This window comes from Equus caballus, chromosome 10, assembly GCF_041296265.1.
Source record: "Equus caballus isolate H_3958 breed thoroughbred chromosome 10, TB-T2T, whole genome shotgun sequence".
NCBI classification, from domain to species: Eukaryota; Metazoa; Chordata; class Mammalia; order Perissodactyla; family Equidae; genus Equus; species Equus caballus.
In genome coordinates, this window is record NC_091693.1 from 808,093 (window position 1) to 814,815 (window position 6,723).

The window sequence follows — 6,723 nt, forward strand, 5'->3', positions numbered from 1 at the left end:
GCAAACTCGGGAGTTGCTGTCTCCAAGCAGGTGCCTGACACTGAGCTTCCCCAGGAGTAGCCAATGAAATCAGGAAAGAGTGCAAATGGTCTATTCAGAAGGTGATTCAGGCAGATATCCTTGAGGGGGCGGGGGGGGGGGGGGGGGGAGAAGGAGGCGGTGAGAAATGAGAAAGGGGAGGAGACAAAGGCAAGAAAAGATGGTTACCAGCTAGGGTCGCGCTATGGGCTCCAGGGTTCAACCCGGTGGAGAACCTGGAGGGGCAGAGCAGGACACGCGCAGGGGGTCACAGCCAGGCGCCACAGGAGTTCCCCCAGCCCCTGCCCCCCATCGGTTGAGGCTGCTTCTGCTGGCGCAGGGATGGTCTGTCTTAGGTCCGCCTTCATGGAGGCACAGCAGGGCACCAGTAGCCACAGCTTGGCTGGGCTCCACTGCGCCTATCCTCGCCTCGTGGTGGACACACAGTTTGGAAAAGTAGAATCCGACCCCTCGGAAGCCTCGCTGGCCACCCCGGGGCGCACTCGGGGGTCCGGGGGCAGACGCCCCGTTGGCTGACAGGGACAGAGGCGCCCTCCTGGGCTCCGGCGCGCTCTGTGACGCACCCCAGGCCCTTCCTCCCGCTGCGCGGAGCAGCCGAGCGCCACGGCTGCAACTCTCCGCCTCGCGTGTGCCTTTACTAACCTCGGGGAAAGAAAACATCTTGCGGGCGCCCACCGGAGGCTGGCGGGGTGAGCCAGGCCCGTCCGCAGAGGCGCCCTCCCTGCTGGGCCGCGCAGGGGTGGATGGCAGGGTGACAGTCCCCTCCCGGCCTTGGGGAAGAGGAACCCACTCTGTCTCCAGGCGGAACCCTCGCTCACCCAGACCGAAACTGAAACACCCCACCAGGACTCTTCAGTCAGGCCTTTACTTCCACAGGGGTTCAAAGCCCTGCCCTGGGTCCTGAGACATGCCAGCTGCCTCTGTCCAAAGAGAAGTTCCGGTCTCCAGAGTCTGGACACCGGCTGAGTCAGAGCTCTGACGCATGTAGATCTGGAAGTCCGAGGTAGGATGCTTGGAAAAAACAGTTAATGTTCGCACAGCCTTAGAGACTGCCAAGGCCTTTTATGTGACAATGACTGTGTTGGCTGAAATGTTGTCCCCACCCTTTTTTTTTTTTTTTTCCGCTGAGGAAGATTTGCCCTGAGCTAACATCTGTGCCAGTCTTCCTCTATTTTGAATGTGTGTCACCGCCACAACATGACTGCTGATGAGTGGTGTAGGTCCTTTACTGGGAACTGAACCCAGGCCGCCAAAGCAGAGTGCCCCAAACTTCACCACTAGGTCACTGGGCTGGCCTCTTCCCCATCCTTTCTCAACTGCAGACAGTCAGCATGGCAATGCTGGACACTTCCTACAGAGCTAGGCTCCTTGCTCCCCAGGCCTTCTGGGCCCTACTCTCAGGAGGCCAGAAATGATTGTCAGATGGGAAGGGCCTCGGGTTGAGGACAGATGGCACAAGCGCAGCTACTCCCTCCACTCTCCCTCAATGCAGGCATCATTAATCCATCCCAGGCTTGGAAGCAGGCTCCCTCTCCTCCTTCTCAAGGCGCTACCCTAGGCAGCCACAACCAATCAATCAGGTTACGCATAAAGTTAAATCGTATTCCTGGTTCATTTCTCTGCTGAAACTGGCACCCGTAACGAGCATCATGGGACCTGGGCAATACCTCTGCCCTACGTGGCCTCTTTCCCACGTATCCTGTATGCATGTGTTCACAAGAGGAATTTACCCATTGTTTCATTGGGCAAGTATTTTTTATTAAACATCCACTGTGTGCCAGGGACTGTGCCAAGATGATGACAATTCAAAGGGAGTGAATATAGGTCAGAGTTGCTCACTGGGAGAAGCCTGCCCAGATCAGCCCCATTACTAAACCTGCTGAAAAGGCTTTATTGATAGGGCTGGGGTTCCCCAGGGCATGTCACAGCCACTCTGCAGACAGGGAGTTTTCCTGATGGAAAAGCAAGAGTCCTGAGGAGGAGAGGAGGCGTCGGAGCAGGTGGGAGGAAGGAGGAAGTCAACGAGAGACTGGTGAAGCTGAATTCTGAGTTCTTTATTATCTCTTGTTTCTCAGTCATTTCCCAAGAAAAATCCAAGGTGGTGATGGAAGAGAGGAACACACTGCGCCTTGCTGGGAGCAGTGGGAAGGCAGTCTCACCTGTGCCCCAGTCAACCTCCCTGACTCCCGGGGAGGCGGCACAGGCCTGCTCCTACTCAGGGGAGAGATCACTGCATCAAGAGGGAAGGCCCACACCCAGGACGGCCATCCCGAGGAAATGGAGAGAGAGAAAAGGCATGTGGAGGGTGCAGTGCTGAACACCACGCGCTTGGCAGGGTGCCCTCAACTCAGTGTCCCACAACAGTCTTGGAAAGCATGTGTAAATAAGTGTTATTCGTCTGCCTCCAAAAGGAGGCTTAGAGGCACATCACTACGCAATCCACGTGGCGAGTCTGCTGAGGATTCCAGATGGGAAGGAAGCCCAGATGTCTCAAGTTCAGTGATCTTGCTGGGTCCTGTCTACCTCATTCTGTACTTGTTCCCACAGTGTCTGACACCACGCCTTGTATCTGGAAAATCCCCAATAAATGTCCAAGGAAATGAAGAAGGAAAAGAAGTCAAAACGCTTGTGTAGAGACAAGTTGGAGGGAAGGAGGAAGAGAAGGAGTCAAGCAGATGGCATCCATTCTGTTGAGAAGAGTGGCTCCGTGAGGGGTCTACCTTGCATTGGAGAGAGGCCGCCTGTTGGTGTTCCTGTCCTGCTTCCCGGGCCCTGTCACATCCGGGTGCACACCAACTCCACAGCCTGCCCCCGGGGCTCTGTCCGCTGCCGAGATTGACCTTGTCTGTCTGTCCTGAGAGCTAGCAACACCTCGGGATTGACCCTCCCCAGGAGCGGCCTCGCACTAACCACGGATGGGGCACTGGCAATGCTCCTTTGCATGTGATCTGGACACCTCGCGGGTGTATGTCCGGAACGCCCGTTTGGAATGCAGCCCAGTCTGCCAGGGCCTTCTCTTGATACCGCGCCCTTGTGTGCCTTTCCCTCCCGGCCCCGCCTTCCCACGCCCTCACCGGTTTCTCCTCGGATCATTTCCAAAGAAATCACATTCATCCCTTGCCTCACATTCAGGTCCGCTTCTGGGGACTCAACCCAAGATGAGAGCCTCGTTAGAAACTTCCCTTCGAGGGCTGACGCCTTCCAGTAACTTCTCCTCTAGGCTCGTCTGCCCTTTGGCAGAGCCTGAGACTCAAGTTCGAATCCTGAGCAAGTTTTTCAAGATTTCTCTCACCTTTCCCCAGCTTCCAGCCTCTGGTGCCTGAGTATTGGGGGTGGGGCTTGAATTTTTAAGCCCCTTTGCTCAAAGCTTCTCTAGGAAGTTGTCAAAATGCTCCTCTTCAAAGTATTTCATCACCTGCCTTCAAAAGTTCTAATCAGGAAAACTCAGGAGAAAGCAGACATTAAACAGAACAGTCCTGGGTAGGTAGGAGAATCACAGTAATTAGCATCCATCTGGCCCATCCGGAACGCCAGACACCGTGTTGGGGTCTACTTGTGAGATGCCACGTTTATTCCTGCTGCAACCCTGGGAAGACAGTGTCATCACACACCGTCCTTTTACAGATGCGGAGGAGACTAGAATCTCACCACCAATCGAAACCCCTCATAGGACGCGCCTAGTGCAGGGCACTGCAGCTGGCGGAGCCCTCCTCCAGGAGCGGGCGATAGCCATGCCCAGCCAGGCTAAAGGAGGTTAGCAAGTTCCCCCAGGGGGCTGATTCCGATGCCCTGCCTTTCAGGACAGATTAGAACAGAGGACAGAAGCATTAGTTGGTGAGACGACAGTAGCCCACCTCTCAGCAGTCAACACAAAACCCTCGTGTGCTCAGAAGTCCCTTCTGGGACCCCACCTCCCACCCCAGTGAAGAAAGAAAAGAGGATTGAGTAAGGTGCCTCCTCCCTGGGGAAGACTGGACTTGCCCACTCAAAACCAGCGGAGCAATTCCAGTCGAAGCCAGGACAGCCACTTTAGCGGCTGAACTAAAAGCGCAAACCAGCACAGAATGTGCTCCAACAGTGGGCACGCTGCAAGGTGTGCCTGGCTGCCATTTATCGGGCGCTGGGTGTACACGGGCCTCGTGCTCAGCCCTTTCTCTCCTTTAAGCCTCACGGCAGCTCATGCCCATATCCTCGTCTTCTTTCTGTGCAGCCATCTAGAATATGAGGGAGGTTTCGGTAAGTTAAGACCTTTGCCCAAGGTCAACCGGCCTCTTCAGTGGGGGAATCTCGGATTGGAAGGAGCTGTTTCTGACCCTGCTTAACCACATGCCTTACCAGCAGTGAAGGAAGGTTTCCAGGAAGCTACCGAGCTTGAGTTGGTCAAGGGGACTCTCCCCAGGTGGGGCCTGGTGTGTCCTGGCCTTGGCCGGGTCCAGGGAGGAGAGTGGCAGAGGCGTGACTGAGCACCTGCTGGCAGGCCGGACTCGCGCTGCCTCTGCTGCCCTCTCTCGGCTGTCCCGGGTCCTGGTGGTGTGATTACCGCTTCCTGTTGTCGTCACTGCTGCTATTCATAGCACATGAATAATTCAAAAAGTAAACTTTGAGGCTCCCGGCTCTTTCCTGCCCTTGGGGAGCCGCTAAAGATAGCTCATCCCTCAGCCCACGGAGCGGAGCGGCTGGAGGAGAGCAGGAGGTGCGCGTGGAGGAAGAGCTCCTTTTTCCAGCTGGTTCCCTCTATGCGCCCAAGTGCATTTGGAGTCCCCTTCTCACCCGTGACAGTCCTCTGGCGCTGTGAGCCGGTGGGTGAAAGCACAGCGCTGGATGACACTGACCTCCACTTAAAGGCCTGGAGCTGGCTGCTTTTTCTCTCTTTTGCCGGTGAGACTGCCGAGCGCCAGATAGGCCTGGGAGGAGCTGCTGGTGGCAAAGGCCAGCTGTTCCCCAGAGAGAGAAGCCTCTGAGAGGCCACCTGCATGATCCTGGGTGGTGCCTGCGGCCTTTCCTGGCCAGCTCTGAGGTGGAAGCATCCAGCAGACGCTGTGCCTCGTGGAGCAAGCAGCCCTGTGAGGAAGCACCGGGGACCTTGTGCGCCCCACCAACCAGCCTGGTGGGTGACTCGCCAGCCTGGTTTTCCCAGGACTGTTCCAGTTTTAACTCTGAAAGTCCCACATTTCAGGAAACTTCTCAGACTCAGGCAGGCCAGACCGTCAGCCCAAGGTCGGTACAGGCTCATGAATGAATAACTGTCCAAAGGGGAAATCTGTTCTTCAGGAAAGACTTCGACTTAAAATCTTAAAACAAAACCAACGCTGTGGGTGGGTGTGGTGGACCTGCACTCGCTGCGGCTGGGAGTACGATTTGTACGTACCAGGCATCCTAAAAATGTTTGAACATTTTCCCGAGAAACTTTCTTGCATGGTAGAAACTGTGGCGCAAATCTTGGTAGTAAAGCTTTCTCCTTTCCCTCAAAATATTATACAAGCAAAAAAGGAATGAAAGAGATCATTGCTCAAATTAAAAAATGATTACCATCGTAGTCCTTCCCCGCGTGAACAATGTTTTCGGTTAATAAACACCTTGTTTTATACGCCTGTATCTTGTCTTTTTCTCCGTTGCCGAATAAACTTTATAGACAGTATGATCTCGAATCTATAAACAGATATTGAAAATATACACATATCCTTGTTAATATATTAGAAAAAGACGAGGAGAAAATACATTAAAAAAGAGATGTTGTAAAGCCGCCTCTCAAGATGACTTTGATGTTTTAAAGGAGCCCATGCCTTTCCCTTTTCTATAAGTGATATTGAAATTCTGCTGGAAAGAATTTTCAGTTCAATGTTGAGAAATTCTTTAACTTTGAGCAAAAGCAAACTCTGAAACCTAATAAAAAAAAATGTCACTGCTACCCTATATTTCTGAGAGTGAGGGTTTCTGGAGTGCCCCCACTCACCTGATGGTGCGAGCGGGTGGGTGGAGGAGACTGGATTATCTCCGATTCTCAAACCAGGAAACCACAGCTCAGAGGGGTCAGAGGTCTGCCCCAGGGGCCGCAGCTCACAGGCGAGACCTCAGCCCGTGAGCGCTCAGCCCAGCTGTGACCCCGCAGCCGCCCACTCAGGTGTCCTAACACCCGAGCTCACGCCCTCTCTGATCCAGGCGGGCTTTTCAGACTTTGAGGACAGAAACTCCTTTAAAAATCAGCTAGAATCTTCCCTGAGAGGTGGTGTGTCAGCTTGCCCATCACAGTCCCCATTTTTGCCTATTATTCTGGCATAATTATTCGTCTCATCCTTTTTACTTTCAAGAATAGTCCGTTGTGTGAATTAGGAGACCTTATCTCCTTTTAGGGGCATATCGGTCCTTTTCAAATTTCTGTTGGGATGTCACAAAGCCGCCCTCCTGGTGCAGAGTGTGTGGGCAAGTGATCTCCGGCCTCGTGGCTGGTGCGCGAGTCTCCAGCTTTGAGCTCGGGGTGTCACTCTGAGCGGATTTTCTCCCTTCAGCTGTGTCACTGTGAAGAGAAGAGACGGTGAAGAACAGAACTCTCAGGAACTGAGAATGGATGTGACTGAGGGCAGCTCCAGCCCGCCCACCAACATCTGCTGTGTTGGGGGGCTCAGCAGGGCCAGCAGAGTGCCTGCCGCGTGCTAACGATCCTAAATGGGTTCTGGCGGTTCACCT

General features: G+C 54.2%; 1 long non-coding RNA gene across 1 annotated transcript; it reads left to right on the plus strand.

Annotated features, from left to right (window-relative positions):
* The first annotated feature begins 635 nt into the window (after window positions 1–635).
* LOC111775160 (uncharacterized) lies at window positions 636–5,626 on the plus strand. Its single transcript, XR_002810643.2, has 2 exons — window positions 636–1,042; window positions 2,115–5,626. It is a non-coding gene; the product is annotated as an uncharacterized lncRNA (long non-coding RNA).
* The last annotated feature ends 1,097 nt before the right edge of the window (window positions 5,627–6,723 follow it).